Source organism: Cyanistes caeruleus, chromosome Z, assembly GCF_971803275.1.
Source record: "Cyanistes caeruleus chromosome Z, bCyaCae1.hap1.1, whole genome shotgun sequence".
In the NCBI taxonomy this organism is placed as follows: Eukaryota; Metazoa; Chordata; class Aves; order Passeriformes; family Paridae; genus Cyanistes; species Cyanistes caeruleus.
Genome location: NC_141732.1, coordinates 67,500,986 through 67,520,278, shown reverse-complemented (window position 1 = coordinate 67,520,278; position 19,293 = coordinate 67,500,986). Strand labels below are relative to the sequence as shown.

At 38.2% G+C, this 19,293-nt stretch overlaps 1 long non-coding RNA gene across 1 annotated transcript; it reads right to left on the bottom strand.

The window, feature by feature from the left end:
• Positions 1–501: 501 nt before the first annotated feature.
• On the bottom strand, positions 502–17,905 carry LOC111941454 (uncharacterized). Its single transcript, XR_002870026.2, has 5 exons — positions 15,352–17,905; positions 12,481–12,578; positions 5,863–6,021; positions 3,878–4,055; positions 502–1,963 (listed from the first exon to the last, which is right to left on the bottom strand). It is a non-coding gene; the product is annotated as an uncharacterized LOC111941454 (long non-coding RNA).
• Between the last annotated feature and the right edge of the window lie 1,388 nt (positions 17,906–19,293).

Below are 19,293 nucleotides of genomic sequence, written 5' to 3'. Positions count from 1 at the left end.
ATATATTAACATTTCCTAATTTTAGAGGAAATAATATTTTAATTTTGCCTGAATTTTCAGGAAATCATGTTATACTAACCCATGCCTCATCTTCAAAACACTGGGGTTTTTGCTTTATCTAATTAAAAAGTGTCTCCACCTGCAGCTGAAGCTTTCACTTAGAAATATGGCTTAGTTAATTTGTATTTCTGCACAATTGTTTATTTGTATTTGTACTGTCATGAGGTTAAATGTTACCTGTTCTCATAATAAGCAATATTTGGCATCCTTCTGATGACCTCCTCCTCTTCCCAAGACTATGAATATGCAAAATTTAATCTTGTAATCTCAGATAATTGGAGTAATTGGCTCCAGCGTGGCCGCATATTTGAGAAGGGTCGCACAAAAAAAATGTATATAATAGGATCAAGAATGCCTCTTCTCTGTATCCAATTCATGTCACAAAATAACATGAATATTTCAAGCAATATGCACAGTAAAAGAAAATCATGCCGCTTAAAATAATTTGCAAGTTTCCTTGGATTTATTCTAACACACATAAATATGAACATGAATATTGCAGAAACACAAACATTAATTTTTAAAACTTTTTGAAATATCAAGTATACAATCTGAAGCTCTTTGTGTTGTGTGAGAATATAAGACAGCTCCAAAACATGTCCAGGCAATACCTTAAGTACTTAAAAAAACATAAGGTATGTTAGGGTTTCATAGCAGTGATGGATTGTTCTGCTTAACTCTTCATGAAGCTTCTGCCTCTTTGGAGAGCTGAACTCTTTCACCCAAAGCTGACATCCTCATTTCTTCACTGAGAGCCAAAGGAGTGCCTTTGAACTTGGGGAATCTGCAGTGATGAATGCATTAGGCCTGCCTGCATAGGCAGGAACCTAAGCCCTAGGCTTTATTCTGACTTACTGCTATCATGGTGCTAACCACAGTTCAACTTTTGTATTCTCTCTACTGATAAATTTCCAGCCAGAAGGAAAGAAACAGTTTGTTTACTCGCACTGTCAGCAGTTATTGTCCTTTGGGCAGCTCAGCTCTCCTGCTGCTCCTGTGAAGAGTCAGGCCCTTACATGCATTGCACAGCACTCACCATGGCACATGTGGCAAGAGAATGAAACACACATGTCACCAAAAGAGTCACCAAGTCACCACAGTACACCTTACAAAAAAATCTGTCTTTAAACACTGTATGCAAATCTTCTTGGCTTATAAATATTTATGTGTGGAAAAAAAAAATCACTTTGCTGATGCCTATTGCATATATTTCACCAAATATTTACTGCACAGAGCTATGCTATGCACAGTGTAGGTTATGCAAAGAAGACAGTGATAGCAGCCCTCATCTCTTTCTCTATGGCTTGTTTTACAGCTTATAGTCATTTAACCTCCTAGACAAGGAGACTTTTCTGCAATATTCTCAAAATGATAGAAAGGGAGATGACAAGGTGTGCATTCTAATTTATTCATAAAATCCTAGTGATACCCTTGATTATAAGCACACAAAATCTTTTGTCCTGCTATCAGCCTGAAAAGTTCCTTTTTCAAACACCACATAAAAATATTAATTTGTCAGAATTCAAGTGTTTTGCCATGCAGCAGGTGTAATGTCAAAGGATTGACAAATGTGAGTTTAAATAAGACTATGGCAATCATCTCTATTGACTGCAAGAACACTTTAGGATTCCTCTTTTAATTGGTGCTGCAGTTGTTCCAGTGCTTTGAGAATTGTTATGACAATAGTTCTGGCTGCAGTTGACTAGAGAGCATTAGCAGAGAAATACTCATGTCTTGGTTGGACTTGCACTTCTTTTATTACATTAATACAAGTATCACTCAAGCATTTGCAAACTCTTGTAAGAAAGAATGTGCTCATATGTAAAAAATCTCAGTCATCTGAAGGGTGCAGTTTGGTGCCACATATATGCCAGTTGACTTTGAAGTTGTCTCAAAATGATTTCTGGAAAAGAAATACAAGTCCTTTCTGTTACACATGCTTGGGGAAAAAAAAAAACCACCAATGAGTATTTTTTATGGAACAACACAATCAATAATGTTACTTTAATAATTATAACAGTAGTATAATTGGCATACATAGACTAGCTTTTCTTCTGAACCTTGGAAAATTGGAAAAAAAGTTTTAAATATAGTCTTTGAAACCAAAGTACTTTTTAAAAAAAATTAGCTATCTTAAAATTCCCTCTTCTGGTTTCCCCAGGGACTAATATTTTGTGTGGTTATAGGCATACTGTTACTGAATATTCATATACAGCCTCATCTGGACATTACAAGACAAGAATTTGGCTTCATCATAATGATTGCAAAGTTTGGGCAGTATTTGAGGTTTAGGTTTGAATGGGCAGTACTGGTTCATAGTATGAAACTGACATATATAGACATGTTAAGAACTATTCATTTGAATACACTTCATTTTAAAAGCCTTGTCAGTTGAATCTTGCATGAGACGTAATTAAGAGTTATGCAGATTGTGTTCAAAGAGGAGGCTAGAGAGCAAGGAAAGGCCTGGACAGGCAGTTTTTGAGTCCTGGCAATGCTAAGACTGTTCTAGATGAAATAGCTGTAAATAGGCTTGCACATGCTGTGAATGTGTGTATGGGGAACATTTTCCAAATGTTCAGTGGTAAATCACCCCCCCATTTTAGGATCTTTACCTAATTTGTTCAGAATAAAAACCTACTTTGTCCCCCATCTCAGTGCACTACACTCTCACTGAAGCAGTAGTCAAGTAGACAAGATGAGCTGATTTTAGTATATCAACTTTATGTCTGAATGGACTCAGGAGAGTCTGATAGGCTTGGACTATGTATTCTTTGGTCTCTGTAACACTATTATTTTTATCTAGCTGGTTGCACCCAATTCTGTGCAATTTTTGAATCTCAGAGGATAAGTCCTTTCATCACAAGTCCTGTTAACTATTATCCCTAATAGTTCTCTGCATGCTTTTTCTGTCTTTAAATTAAGATCCCTTTAATGCCCTCAAATGGTCATTGGTGTAAGCAGAACAACAAAGTTAAAAAAACATAAATGTCTCCAGTGCTGTGAAGTGTGTATTCCAGTTGGAAAGTGGTTTTTAAGGAAAGTGCAACATTCAAAATAATGTTTTATATTGAGTTATAACTATAAATTATATCATGTGTTTCTATAAAGATTAAAATAACATTAAATATTCAGTGTATTAATATTGCATATTATATATATTATGAGCTGTTTATTAACTACATAGCAATAAAATTACAATTCATTTAAATGGCTATATGATGTAAAGGTACATTAATTAGGCAGTTGCTGTTAAGTGCATAGCATTTCAGGTAAGAGATTATATGTAAGGGTGTAGCTCTTTTGTCTATATAATACTGGTTACTTACTCTGAATGGTAAAAATTAAGAAACAGCAGAAATGCCAAAATTAAGTCTGTTTAAACTTTATGTCATCCAGTGTATTATAGTGATACAGAATGTGGTTTGGCAAAACACAAGCAGTGTTATTCAGCTGAAAAAATCACTTAGATGCTCAGAGGAAGCCACTTGGATCTCTTCCTTAGTCCCCCAGAGAAGATGCTTCTGTGTTGTAAATGTAAAGTGCTGAATAGGTAACATAATGTTATAATGTTTGTTTTGGTTCCTCTCAGTCATTGTGTAACTTTATCTTGTTTATTGTATGTAATCCCAACCTTATGTCAACACTTAAAAGAGTTATCCTGTTTTATGCTTGTTACCATAGGATCAGGGCAGCCTACAAACACAAAAGAGTTGGCCAGTTCATGTCTCAGCTCCCAGATATTGTGTTTTGTAAAATTCATAAATATTTGTCCCAGAATTTGCAGAAGCAGCCTCCAAACGAAGTGTTTCCTTACCTGCATTCTTCACTGGAGATGACTGGAACTTGTCTGATGTCCACCAGTCACTCATGGCATATGCTGGCTTCAGCTGCACTGACTTGTCAGCATCTACGAAATGCAGACTGTGGCTGTCTTGGGATGGGGACCCAGAAAGCAGGCAGCATATCATTAGTGGTGCAGTGTGGTTGTTTACCTAGTATAAAATGAAAATCCACAAATCTGCAGTCTGGATTCAATGTGCACCACAGTCTGTACTAATCCTCACTTAACTAAGTTTATAGCTATCTCTTTAAATTCCTATTGTAAACTTCATTCCTTGAAATAATGCATGTAGTTCTTTCCTTTATATGTACACAAGCTTCATGGGAAAACAGTAGTGCAATTCCTTCCAAGGGACAGGGTGTGCCAGTCAAGTTGAAATCTTTACTTAAGTGCCCTACAAATGTCAGTATGTCAGTCTTCTCATGTATGACACCAAAAGACATTCAGAAAACTTAAGGGAGTTGCTGTGATTAATGGCTATTTACTTATTATACAAGCAGAGGTCAACAAACATAATTTGTTTACATTTTTTTTTGCATTAAACTAATGTGAAGAATCAAAATATTTTCATTTTCATTGGAGGAATTATGGTTGCATCTAGGTTTCGGTACTTTTCACTTCCATAAAAAATGCACTTGCTTATAAAAGATTATAAATGCTTGATTAGAAAGAAAATGTTTTTTCATAGAATAGGTCTGTCAGAACTTTGTTTCATATACTCTTTTATTTGAAGATTCATTAATTAATCTTTTTAGTTTCTCACCTTTGATAATGGTAGTATTTAAAGGGTTTTTTTCCTGGTTTTTGCTTTTGTTTTTACAAAAGTAATTTTTAAAAATTAATACTCTGTCTACCCTCACAGTTTGTTTTTTGTCTAGTATCCTGAAAACTTCTAGAATCTGTATTTCTTACAAGAGTAAAATATCAGTTATCTGGATTTCAGATTACTTATGTGAGTTATGGAAAGACTGTTGAGGTTTGGCACAAGCTCAGTTCCACTGTTTCTCACACCAGTATACCTCTGGGACCAGTGTTGCCACTGTTGCTCTTGTTCTGCAGCAAAACACAAAAAAACCCACCCTGGCAGATGTGACCTTATTTCCAGCAAGCCCATCCAGGTCAGGTAGCTCCTGATCTCATTTTGAAGACCAGGGCTGCTGGGGAGTACAAATACACCTCACCCCACAGACCTCTGGGTCCCAGAAGCTTGCTGGGCTCAGTGCAAACCCGTGTGAACACCTGGACCTGGCTGGGCTCCAGCACAGTGCTGAGTCTGGCAACGAGCTGGGAGAGCAATGCTGATGCCAAGGGACAAGCCTGGCCCCTAAAGAAAACATTATCTACCACGTGTTTTTTCCCTCTGAAGACACAGTCTGTGCTTCTATTTACTGTACCTGAGTCTCAGCACTTTCTGGCTTCTAGGAGGTGCCCACAGCACCAGGGCACATGCTAGGGTTTGCATTTGCACTGTGCTGTGCTATGCTAGAGGCAAAACATGCATCCAAAGCACCAAGGGTAGCACAGAAGTGCACGGTAGTTGCTCTGTACAAGGCAGATGAGGTCAAAACCCATTCAACTAGAGCTAATAAAGAGTATTTGTTGCCTGGTGGAGACACTGGTGGTGCTTTGAACCACATTCTCTCTGAGCTATACATCCTTCATGCAGTGCACTCCAGCAGAGTTTTCTCTTTGATCTGTAATTATGGAAGGTGTGGCCACATATTTTGAATTTATGTATCAAATTTACACGCTAAGAATCACCATTCAAAGGTACCTATATTCCTCCACAGGCTGCTATAGAGAATTTAGACTCCTGAATTTAGGTGTTGGATATCAAGCAATCAAAGTAATTGAAAGTAGATGGTATATGTGTTTAGCAGAATGGGGTTAAAATCACACTATTTCCTTGTATTCTATCACCCAGAACATCACTTCAGAAATAATTATCTGAAACTTACTAGAAAAAAAAGAAGTGTTGAAAGGAAATTTCAGTTCACTGTTCTCCTTACTGAAGATGTTCTTTAGTTCAAAGTAAATGGAAGTAGAAATACTTTATAGCTACCAAAGTACTCAGTGTGGGCAGGGACTTTTCTGAAAGAAGAGTCCTCTCTTGGCACCTGTTGAGAAGGAGGGAAAATGAACAGCTGAAAAAGACATCATTTACATGCAAAATATGTGCAATACCTTAGAATACTTATATTAGAGAAAAAAAAAATAATTATGAAGTTGAAGTGATTGTAGGACTGCAAGCCATGTCTGGAAACTTCCAGCAGTGATATCTTTGACAAATATTCCCATAGAGAAATGTAGCTCTGACAGTGGCTGCAGCAAAAAATGGGAAGGTAAAGATCTTGAGACAAGTAAAAATCATGGCCAATACTGTCAATTTTTGAAGGATAAATTTATATTTCTTATACGAGCGAGGCACTGAAATAGTCTCCCAGAAAGCCCAGAAGAACTCACAGGCTAAAGACCAACAGCAGCTGGGAAAGTTCTCTGGCAATGATGACAGATGTGGGTAGGAAGGCAGCAGGAGTGGTGGTAGAGTTGAGCACAAATAACAAAAGCTGCCTTTTACCCGGCAATATATGCCCTGCAGTTCCACATACTGCAGAGACTGGCTATTTCTTACTTCTAAGATACTTCTTAGCTTGGATAAGGATGTTAGTCTACATTCAGACTGCTGCCATGGACATGTGAGAAGGTTATTATTATTGATGTAACTTATTTTGTAGATTAATTTTTTATCTCTGACTAGTTTATTGTTTTATTGTTTCTTTATCCTTTATTAAAGTTATGTTTATTTAAATCACTTTGACTGGTACAGGTACTCCTTACTCTTTTATGCCTTATTTCTCAGGTTTCTCAGAGAGAACCTTAAAGCACAGTTTCTTAAGCTTTCAGAAGGAACTGAGAGAGCTTGTACTGGCTTCTTGTCAGTGTTAATGAGCACAGACAGTTTATGATTCACACTGCTTAGCCAGCCAATTCATCTTTATCTTCCATGAAAAGACCTGGAGTTGAGTTCAATACCTTCCATGCTTGCTGAATTATTTCTTTATGCTTTTAGAAACTCTTACTGCACAGACTTTGCACTTCTCAGAGAAGAACTGTGCAGTTGCAGCATGTAGTGTCAGTCTGAGCTGTATTTGTCATTGTAGTACTTTCCCCTGCATTTGTAACTGCTTTCCTGGCTGTGTGAGTTTGTGGCTGTATCCAAACCCACTGAAATCAGTATAAAGGTTTTATGACTGATGGGATCTGGGTCTTATATTTCAGGCTGGAAACTAGTTAGTCAAATATACATGAAAAATCACAGAATGCCTGCATAATGCCTACTAAATTAAGATGAATTAATCTGACATAAGAAAGATTTCTTTCTAATGAAAGGGTTAAGTAATCCTTTTGCAATACTACTTCATGGCCTTTTATGGTGATGCTTTGTATCACACCTATACAAGTTTCCCTGGCACACTTAATCACCATTTACATAACCTCTACCATGGATGTGGTTAAAGGAAAACGTGCCACGTTTGAATATGCAACCAAACAGAAACAGTAATAAATGGAGGAAATATAGTGCTGAAATAAAGGAACAATATAGGGGAAGTAATATTGTTGGCCAGGACTGAAATTGATTAAAATTAATACAAATGTAGTGAGCATGTTTAACTTGATTCAAAGAATGCACATGATGATACCAAAAGACAGCATCAAGAAGAACTGTTCATCTCTTCATTTCAGATTAAGTCTCTGCTATTAACATTATTACAGGGTGTAGCTTACCCATCTCCTCTCAATAGTGTTGACAGAGGCTATGAAAATTTGCCAGGATAAAACCTGCTTTAGCTCAGGTTAAGGTAAGAGAGCATGTTAATCTTGTGGAAATTAATAGATTCGTCTGTACATGCTCTTCTAGCATCTGACTTCCACTGAAGTATCCTAAGAAGCACCAGTAAAAGGGGAGATAAGTCACTGAACGTGGACATTTGTAAGTGCCTTTCAAATCTCACATGTAGGATTTTTCATTGCCTTCTTTTGTGCTGACTTCTAGGTTCTGAAGCAGACAGATTTAGATTTGTATATGAAAATAACAAAAAAGGCTCGCTGCCTGTTATCCCTAAGGAAAGAGAAGATTCTGTTCTTGCAAAGCTGTGTTTTTCTTGTGGGGAAGAAGGCTTATTGTAAAATTATAATAAAATTGTAAAATTGAACCTAGGACTACCAAGAACCCAGAACCCAAAAGGATGGATATAGAGATTCCAGGGAATTATGAGGCTGCATGAATGAGGGAGAATTCAAGATTATGGGAACCGTGAAAAAAAAAAGGGAAATCTAGATTTTATGGTGTTCAAAGGGGAAGAAATGTAGATGGGTAAGAGCACTGAGAAAAGAAATGAACAGTGACAATTTATAATTAAGTTGTAGGCTAGTGAGAGCATGCATATTCTGAATAAGAAACAGGAGGGGAATGCACGGACAAATTGAGACTAGGAGGATATCAGTGAAAAGAATAACAGAGGAATAAGGGTTTTTCTGTTTCCATGCCTTTTACTGCCAAGAAATACAAACAAGAGGGATTTTTTCTTGTTTGTTTTTCTTTCACTAGCAAGACATCAAGGCTGATATTCTCACCACCCTTCCTCAGAACAAAAAAAACACCCACATAAAACTGTACCTCTTAAATCTGTATGAAGAATCAGTTTCAAGAGGATCTCTCTAGCAATGGGTTGCAAGCCAATTTCTTAACATAATGTTTATACACTTCATTTGAAGGTCTTCCCTCAGAAAGCTATAAGATTATTGCTATATTAATCCAGTAGTTGATTTCTGAAAATTAATTTCATTGACTTGCAAGACTAGACACTCAGAACTACAGAAGCCTCAATTCACAGGTTCTGTCAATTGTTTTTTCCCTGCAGCTGACATATGTATGACATCGGAGCTTTATCTGACTTCTAAAGCAGAAAGAACTTCTTTCTTCCTAAGAAAGAACTTCTAATTTCTCTGGAGTGTTTTGGACTTAGGGATTTTTGTTTGTTTGTTTGAAATTTTTCTTTTCTGTCAAAGGCTGTTTTGAGTCATGTCTTAAAATAAGCTAAACATTCTCTCTATTATTTTAATCAATTTAAAGACATCTCACATATGTGACATCCAACAGAATCCCTAATGCAACAGCCCCCATTCAACAGCCAGTCAAGTGTTTTTTTTCTCATACAACTTTCTGTCCTTCCAGCTGAGAACTTACAGGTTTATTTACTAAATTTATTAAATTAAAGATATTTGCATTTTGTGGTCTGAACTTTACTGTTCACATGAAAAGCCATATTTAGCATGGGCACCTGTAAAGGAGAAGTGTTACCATGATGCTGTATTTTTGATGAATAACATTTACAATAGAAAATGCCTAGAATCTCTGATAACTCTCCAAAAAATCCCCGTTTGCCCAACGTTGATCTTATTAGTGATAAATCAGTTTATCCATCTCTCTTTATTCAGGAAGTACAGTCATGAAACTGATGCTATTTCTACCTTGTAAATTACTAGAGTCCTAGATTTCAATAGTGTTGCTGCACCTTGAGGTTGGTGTCCTGTGGAGGTACTCATGCTGGAGCCCAGAAATGTCTGTCTCGCTTCTGCTCTTAAAATCTACCTCTAAAGGGGACAAAGCAGCAAAGTGGTTTAATCTCAAAAATTACTGTTGTAGCCAAAACAGGTTTATGGCATAGTTTCAGGTTACAGTGTGGTTCAATTTGAATGCAAATATTATAAATATTCAGTGACCAGTTTTCAAGGTGTAGAGTCTGCCTGTGACTTTAACATACAGTCTTCAGCTGCTTCTTTAGGGTCAGCTTGTCTTTACCAGTCTTGTCTGTATATTTGTTTATGCATTTTCAGTTAATCATTGACTTATAATTATGACAGTACAGTGGGAGTAACTGTCTCTCACTGCCAAGTGTATCATCTTTGGACCTGAAGTCAAACCAATCATAAGAGGAAACAACCCAAAAAAATCACAATTATTATTTTTGGTCATTTCTCAAATGATGGACTGATTGTCTTTCTAACTTCTTTTTGGAATCAGATGAATCTTCTTGGTCTTTTATCAATGAGTGCAAGGGAAATGAAATCTTTCTTCTGAGTACAGAATATATCAGCTGCCTCTTGAAACCAAGTATTAGGTGGAAATATGATCCACCTTCAGTAATATTTTGAATGGCAAAACATTCATGCCCAGTCCCCTGAAACATCAACTACTTCCTCTGCAGCTTTCAGTAGGAAATTTAGGATGGGATCTAACTTATATTTAGATGTTCTAGTTCCTGAAGTTATTAAGGGTCTCTCTGCATGCAGGAGGGATAGATAAATGTGTATGGGGATGAAACTTCTTAAATCTCACCCGCTGGAGACCTCACTTCCTATCTACAAGCAGGGAGAAGGGACTTCACTTCATCGGAAATGTATTCCTCAGGAGGATAAGTGCACTGAAGAATGTTAGGCATTTGCACTTTGACACTACAGCTGTGTCAGTGCCGGACCACGTTACGGAGGCTTTGCAACAAAAACGTCAGAAAACCTAACTGTGTTGGGGTAACTGTGTGATAGGGAATAGAGTTTTTCTTGGCCCATGCTTCTGAAATTTCCTTAGGCATTAGTGATGGCTGAGGAGCTGTGAGCACAGTAATTCTTTCAGATAGTGAAGAACTGAGAGCCTATTTGTGAGCACAGATGAACGTAGCTCTGAAAGCCACATGAAATCAAGCAGAACCCAAAAAATGGAAAATGAATGGTGGTATCAACTGATCACAGGCAGTAATGAGGTTTCAGTAAGCTGAGAAAGCAAGAATTACAGTAGTGCAAACAACTCTTCAATACAAAGACAAGCACATTTCTTGTAAAGGCCTGACTCTGAGGAATCTGGAGGGAATGTAGTCTTTGAAGATTGCCTAAGAAATAAATGCTCAAAGTTCACAGGCTGACTTAATCAAAGCAAGTCATCCATTAAGACCTCCTTCACATCCCAAGTGCTTTGTATCTCCTTTCTGCACAGAAAAGGACTCTTTTTTCCTATGATTTTGTTAGTGATGAGAGATTTTATAAGAAAATTACCATCAGAAAGCCATTTTTCTCACTTTTATGCTAGTGTTGGTTTTCTTGGTGGGTTCTGTGATTTGTTTGGTTTGGCCATCTTCTAGCTGACGATGGGATGTGTGTTATGGACTACCATGTTAATTTCTGCTACCCATTCCACTTTACTTCCTGAATCTTGACCAGTCTGGTCAGGGAGGATGAAAAGTTCTCTTGCACTGGCAGAGCAATGACACTCTGCATAGAGCATCTTATAGTGAAATCTTCTGTTCTCCTAGACCTCAGATGCTGATGTCCAGAAAAAAATTCTGTTCCTGCTGGTGCAGGGCAGTGTGATAGGACTCACTCCCCAGGCTACCCAACCCTTGGGAAAGGAGGAAGGGTGAACTGAATCACTCAGCCTAGAAGAGTCAAATCCAAAGATGATCATTGTCGGAGTTAAACAGACAACATAAACACATGTACCTTCTGAGGCCTTTTCCTTTTCCAGGGGAAATCACTGTATTAACTATTTTGTCACAGTTAGTGGCAGAGATGCTACAGGATCATCATGTGGAACAGCTGCTGGTAGGGAAAAAGAGGGATCAACAAGTGACTAGCTGGAGGGACAAGGCCTTTATTTAAATGCCCTTGAGGTGAGTCTGGCAGGGATGCACTCATGCTAGTCACAGACTCTGCCCAGACTAGAATCATGGGTCATTTCACAAACCCTGGTGACCTGCGAGCTCTGCTGGTATTTATCATCCCAGCAAACAGTACACTTGCCAGCCCAATGAATTAAGTAGCTCTGGGGTGGAGTTGCAACACAGTAGGCTCATTAACTTATTGTGAAATCAGCAGAATTTTGGAATAGCACAGAAGATCAGCAGAGGATACACAGGACCAACATCCCCTTTGTCCCTGCAGGCAGGATTACCAGGTAAAGGCACACCTTTAGTAAGTCTTGCTGCTTCCAACATGTATAGGTATATATCTGCCCTAATTGCCTTGTTTAACTAGTTTTGGGTCCCTGATTTGCTTGAGTCCTACCTTTAGGGCCAATTTTTGATGCTTATGAAACAGTGAGGAGAAGAATGAGTATTGTGATGATAACAGCAGCAATTTGTTTCTGGACTTGCAAGCTGTATTCCACATTCAATAAAAATTTCATGGATTCTGCCTTTGAAAGAAAAGAGGGGAGCCTCATCCATCTCAAGGATGACAGTTTGATTTAAAAAATGAATGAAACCCCAACTGTAATAGATGGAAGTCAGCTGTTCTGGTGTCTATAAATGGCCAGGACACTGATAAATAAATAGTTAGAGTGCACAAATAATAGAAACATTACTCTTAAGAGCTCAAGGCACTACAAAATGGGTTGTTAGGCTACATTATGGGAACATGGAGGAATTTTTTTTTAATTATAAGGAAATATGAGGCAATTTTGAGATGGGGAGAAGGATAGCTGGGTATTCTAAAAGAGAGTTAAAATACAGTGAGAGACTTACCAGCAAAGGAAATCTCCATGTCTAACATCCTGAGGAACTTCCATTTTCTCTAGAGAAGACATGAAGAGGTAGTAAGCATGGACTAAGCTGGCAGCCTTCTGAGGGAGAAACAGCAAAAGGCTGAGTTAGAGAAGGAAAAGGAGAGCTTAAATATTAAAAATGGTAAGAAAGACAACAATCATATCCAATTTGAACTTTGGAGTACAGTGATGCAACACTCACAGGATAAAGTGGTCTGAATGCTGCAAAGAGTCTAGGAAATATGAAGGAAAAGTGATCTCTCTCTTACTACTGAGGGGAAAACTGATCCTTTTCTCCATTTTGAGACAACAGGAGATATCCATGACATTATAGCAGGAGAAAGGACTAAGAGATTCGGTGCATCTACTCTACTGCTATCAGTAAAAACCAAGTAATTCTCATTTGTTGTGATCAATTGTAATTAGGTAAAAAATTAGTAAGTGAGCACACTTCAGGCTTATTCTGTCAGTACTGGATTTTGTTTTAGTCCTGTTTTTGCAGTTTTATTGGCTTTACATGCTCTGAAAGAGGCCATTTCAGTCTGTGACCCAGGACACTACAGATGTTTATCGTTCCTATTTTAACAAAACCACAAGGTCTAGGACTAAAATGGCAAAAGAAAATAAGTAACTGAACTGTAGCTAATAGCATTCATTAGCTTGTTCTGCTATTAATGAAAGCAGAGTTTAACACCAATGTTGCTTTTTTGTCTAGTTTAATGACAAACTTTCTCACTGGACTCAAATTTTACTTTTGTAACAATTATCATGGTAATAATCATGGTCTTCATTTTGCTGGGAAAAAATATGTGATGATTACCACCCAATGGGGACAGATGGGGATTAGACTGCTATACAAAATATTGTGTGTATTTGTAAATTTAGTCCTTTTGTTTGAAAAATTCATTAACAAATTGACTTGAAGACTTGATAGATATTATGCAAATGAAACTGGCACAAAGTTTTGTTTGTTTTCCATCCAGTTCCACAGCCCTGTGATTTCAGAGCTCACTGCAGCTATCAGCCCTGCTTTGATTATCATACACCAGGCACATTCTTGGAGCTGGTTCTCTCAGACCAGACCCTTTAGTTTGTGGAAAGAGAGTTCAAATATTGGCAAGTAAGAACCCATCTAATTATTTATCTCATTAGGTAAATGTCTCACTGCACAGTGCAAAACCTCTGTGTAGTGCCCGAATTCAGGTGCTGCATTTGCTCAGTTCAGGTGCTGCATTTGTTGCTGCAGCAAAGCTCTCATGAGTACATGAAGGACCTGGCCCTTACTTGAACTTGGCAGATAAGGAACAGACAATATTTTAAGCTGCAGAGTTGAGAACAGTAACCATCTTCTAACATTAAGGATTTACAGATTTTATTTTAATGATGTAAAAGAACAAGTCAATTCAGAATAGCATTAAACTTCTGTTTGTAACAAGTATCTTCCCTGTCTCCTTTCCTCTAATATACTTATTCAGGTGGATCTTTCAATCGGGTGTATTCTATATATACAAAAAACACCTTTCAAGACAATAAATAAATCCTAAGGGGGAAGAAGGGAAGAGTTAACTGATTTCCTATAACAGAAAAGCCTGCAAGTCCAAGGAACTGCAATCATGGATGCAGAGGCAAATAACAGGATCAGTTACGAGATAACACAGCCTTCCTCCAGAAAATCTTAGAAATTTATAGCTCAGTTACAAAAGTGTGCTGGGAATGATCATAAGGAGCCTCAGCCTCTGAAAACATTAACCTGAACTGAAGCAGAGCTGTGCAGCCGAAAGCAGGAAAGGAGAAAGGTGGGATCTGAAAAGGTTGGCAAAAATTTGGAAATAATATTAATATTAATGTTTTTCTTTTACATAGAATAAACTACAGAAAGTCTGGATTTATGAAGCAGCACCTGAAAGGAGGAATTGAGACAATGAGCATTGCTGCTTTAGTAATTTTTATTCCAGCTCTGTATTCCTGAACTGTGATCTCCAACAGCTGTGTCTGGGTGGGGGGAGGGAAGGTTGTGGTTGCAGATCGCTAGCTGGGAGGAAAACTCCCAGGAGTTTATACAAAGCACCATTTTAAAGCTAAGTGCATTGACTCAAAGAGGGGCCTTGGTTGGGTTATACAGACAGAAAACTGGTAGATGTTTGGATGGAGTATGACAAAAACCCTTTGTTTTCACACTATTAGGTTTTAAGTTATGGAAATTAATTAGAGACAGCTCAAGTAGGCAGATGACCATGTCTGCATCTGTACTACTGAGTGAAACAGAAGCAGTCACTGATGGGCAATGCCCACACTTCTTGGCCACGGTTTCCTCTGGGCCCCATCCAGCACTTGTATAGTATAATTATTATTTATGTGGCTAAAACTGTGTGAAGGCTTAGGTTTCAGTCTGCCAGAGCAGTGCTTCCATAGCGTGAAACTGCATGAATGTGCTGCACAGCCCTGACATGTACCATGTTGCATACCCAGGGATTCAGACACTGCTGGGACAGTGCTGAGACAGTCTAAGAGCAAGGAGCCAGCTCCAGTGGTTTAGTCAACTCTGTACTTTCTACTGGAAAGAGTTCCCAGCCAGTGCTATCCCCCTGGCATTATTCAGGACTTGCTGACTCAGGTCAAAACTATGCCAAAGAGTGTGTTACATGATGGGGTGATACATGGCCCTGTGAGATTGCCAGGTCCTGTTTTATTTTTTTTTTTTTTGTTACACTGAAATTACTTTCACCATAGAGAGAAGATGGGATTTAGTACAAGAGGAGTACAAGGGATGACTGAAAGCAGCTTTGTCAGCAATGCTTAGGGAATCAAGGTACATATGTACATGTACTCCTCCTGGCCCTGCCTGTCCTACCTCTCAGGGTAGCAAGGCTTCTCATCCACCCCTGCAGCAGCAGCTCCTCTTCTGACAGCAGTCACCAGCTCCAGCAGCAGCAGTGACAGTGGCTTGCTCTAAAGAAGGGACCACAGGCAGAAAGACCAATGAGGCAAGGGACTTTGAGATAAGGCAGTATTAATGACACTAAAAAGGCAATTCACAGAACAGTGTGTTTCAGCCACTAAAACATGTGATCTGGACCTTGAAGTCTCTGAGAAACCTCAGCAGAACCCAAGGTGTGGCTGGATTTCTGGGGGCTTCCCAGAAACCAAGCACTTTGCTCACACTAGGTTCAGCAAAAGGACCATGCCAGGACACTGATTCAGGTTTTGTGACTCCAGAGCAGCCAGATCTAATATATGGCAGCCAATTACCTGTATTTCATTGCTCCAACCAAAGTCAGAGGCTTAGGACCTTGGGTAGCAGGAATAATGTGACAACTGATCTTCAAGTGGGCAGCTTTTGAATTACATTCTTAGAAGTTCACATTTCACAGGAAATTTTGAAATGTTCATGTTTTGGTCCAAATCAAAACAAAAAAGGAGCAAAAAAAGAGAAATATTTGCATTGAATTGGAAATTCTCCTTTTAGGACAACTCGGCAGCAGGATTATTAGGAAAATAAAGTGCAAAGCACCAGGTGAATCTCCATTCCTATTAGACTTGACTGTTGATTTTATCAGTCTCTGACCTGAGTGGCAACTAAAGCAGCTTGCTAAAGTCAAAGTCAAAACAAAGAGTCAATAATGTAACTATCAATATACCTAGGGAAAGAATTGGGAAGGAAGTAATTTCAGGTGAAGGACAGTTTTGACTCATGAAGAAAAGGATTTTTGCTGGCCATGAATATATTTAAGCATGAAATACAATGAATACTGATAACCACAAGGAAAGCTGAGTTTTGATGCTCCTATTTCAAAATGCATTGCTTAAAATGGGTTCTGAGAGAATTTGGGATGTTTAGATGATACAAGAGCTGGAAATTGTGGATCCCTGTACATAAACTGCATGAGGGGATATGTTGAAGAGCATCTATCTTCCCTCTCTTCCCATGTGATTAAGAAGTTTGGAGTTCACCTGTATCTCGTGATTCCTAGATGTCAGGATGTATGTAGGCTCTTTATATAATACTAGGCGTTGGAGTCTCTCTTACACTTTTCAGGAGATACTCAAAACTTCCCACACTGTTCTGGTTTTCCTGCCTCTAAGCTTCATTAAAATTATCAGGTGTGAGAAAAATAAATGAGGCAGTCCCAACATATGAGTAGGTAAACAGTCATGACAATATTTTGTTGAAACCACTGAAATATGTACACATCAAAGACAATAATCTTACTATTGTAATCCTTGCCTACCTGACCCAGCCTATCCTTTCCAGCTATTTCTCCATTGCAGATAAATGGATGGGGCTTGATGGCTTCAGTCCTGTAGGCAGCTATGAGCTGCCACTTCTTCTGCAGGGTAATATAAACAGTGTCTGTGCTGCACAAGTAAGAGCAGCTATACTTTCTTATCAGATATGTCTCCAGAGTTACAAACTTCCCTCATATTTCCCGGTCCTTGGGTAAGTTAATGACTTGTTTCATATATTAAATTAAATTTCTAGGAGCAGCAGGAATACTCCAGTGCCTCTCTTATGGAGAGGCTTTGACCAGGCATGGATTGATCTGAGAGTGAGGCCAGAGGCAAACAGACCTTTAACCCTGAGTCCACAACCCTGGCTGCTCGCCTCCTCATCATGTCAGGCAATGTCTGCACTAGGAATTATAGCTGAAAACTACTAATTCAAAATTATAAAAGTGGAAGATTGAATTTATGAAAATGGGAAACAGCAGTTTAGTGACAGTTTCTTACTAGAGAACAACTTCTGGGGCCAAAGTCATTAGTGTCCCTGTTAAACAGCAAGTAGCACAACTCACAACAGGGACCTCCTCTTGGCTGTGTCAGCTATTTTATGGGATTACTTCTGCATAGGCTATTTCTGTGGGCTGTGGCAGAGATTTAGGCTGGCTGGATATCCAAGTATCTGTTTACAAACATCAGGATGGATGGAATGTTATCATGTACAGTCAAAGGCAACAGGAACTGACACATCTGTTGGTGCTCCACTTCGGGGATACAACTGTGATTAAAAATAAAATAACGAAACAACATTAGGTAACTGTTACTGCCATTTAAATATTGAAATTGAAAATTACTTCAAGGCTGCTATCTAAACTCCACTAGACTCTAGAAAACAATGAAAAATAAAAGCACAATATAATTTAGAATTTTGATAAAAGACCTCTTCTCCCTGTTTGTCTGTTTGTTCTTTCTGTTAGTCAGTAATGTAAAAATCCTGTAAAAAGTCTTCTAAAAAAAAAAAATAACAGGGGAAAAGCTACATGCTTAGATTTAGTTTTAAATATCATGTGTTCACTCTGTATGGCTGCTTGTATGTGAACATTGTAGATACAGAAATCCATTTTGAACAAATTTAATTAAAATAATTGTGTGCATTGGGGAGGAATAGGATAAGCCAAGTTGAAATCATGAGGAGATAGAAGAAATCAACAAGAAGAGTAAGGATACCTAAAGCATGACCACAAAAAAGACATTACTGGTAAATAGAGTTATGAGTAAGATGACTACGTAGTAGGACAATCTAACATTAAAGGACACAGCCCTGCACTGGTGCTGAACTCCAGACAAAGGAGAAAGTTAGGCTTATCAAAACCCTGTGGATGATGGTGAAAGGAGCACTCAGATGCTGCTGTCAGTAAACCAAACCACATGAACAGAGGCTATATAGTGTGATCCTTCATTATGAATAAATGACAAATCATTTAACACCCAATGCACAGAAGCAGAGAGTCACAAGAAAGATAACTATCCCAAGAATGGGTAGGAAAGGAAACATCAAGACACAGATCAATTAACAAGCTCTATACTGAAAGTACTGGTGGCTACTTCTATTTCTGTGTTGAAAACAGAGAGAAGAGAGGCTCTTCTGGATGTGTTTCTGTACCAGGGAAAAGCAGCTGTTTGAGAAAAGAATGATGAAAGGTGACTTGGAGACAGTGACTGAAATTATAGAGTATACATTCTTGTGGAAGATAATAGAGAAAAAAGGCACAGTCATGGACTTGAAGTAGGCAACGTTCACAATTCAAGCCAATAAGGAAAAGTAATTAAGTTGTTGCAGAAAACATAAGCATAACCTTATCAGAAGGGAAAGTATCAAAAGAGAGATTAGCTTAGGTAAGCCAGAAACGTTTACTTGATCTTAAACCCACAAAGTTCCATCTGAAAAGTGGACATCAGATCAAATTCTAAAACAAAAAAAAAATAGCGGCATGTGTATGGTCCAATCAGAAGACTATGGCATAAATCAAACACAGAGCTAGGAAAGCTAGGAAACACTTGAAAAGGAGACAAGAATTAAAAATAACAAGGTGAAAATAAAATTATTATTGCTTTTCCTGCCTAACTGTGAGACTGGAGGCAAGGAAATGACATAACTCATGATCCCAAGAAGATTGGAATATTTAAAATACGTTTTTGCATGTGACCAAAAAAAAAAAGCTGCAGACACCTCACTAGCATAATTAACATTAATGAAAAAATTAAGCACCCAATGTAAAACAGGGAAGAAATAGGTCAGGAGAGCATTATGGAATGTTCTCAAGTCAGCCAGACCAGACTTTGGCCTGGAATATATTAAGAATGGGGTGAATTATTCAGATTAGCAATTACTTGAGAATCTGTCAAAAATGGCTAAAAGATATAAGTCAGGGAAAGGACAAAAAATAACAGCTGCCTTGTATAATGAAAAGGGAGAAGGCAGAGGAAGAGGAGGGTAGAAATATTAAACTAATCAATCTAACTTCAACTCACAGAAAAAAAAACCCAGAAACAAATACATAGCATGTCTAGAATT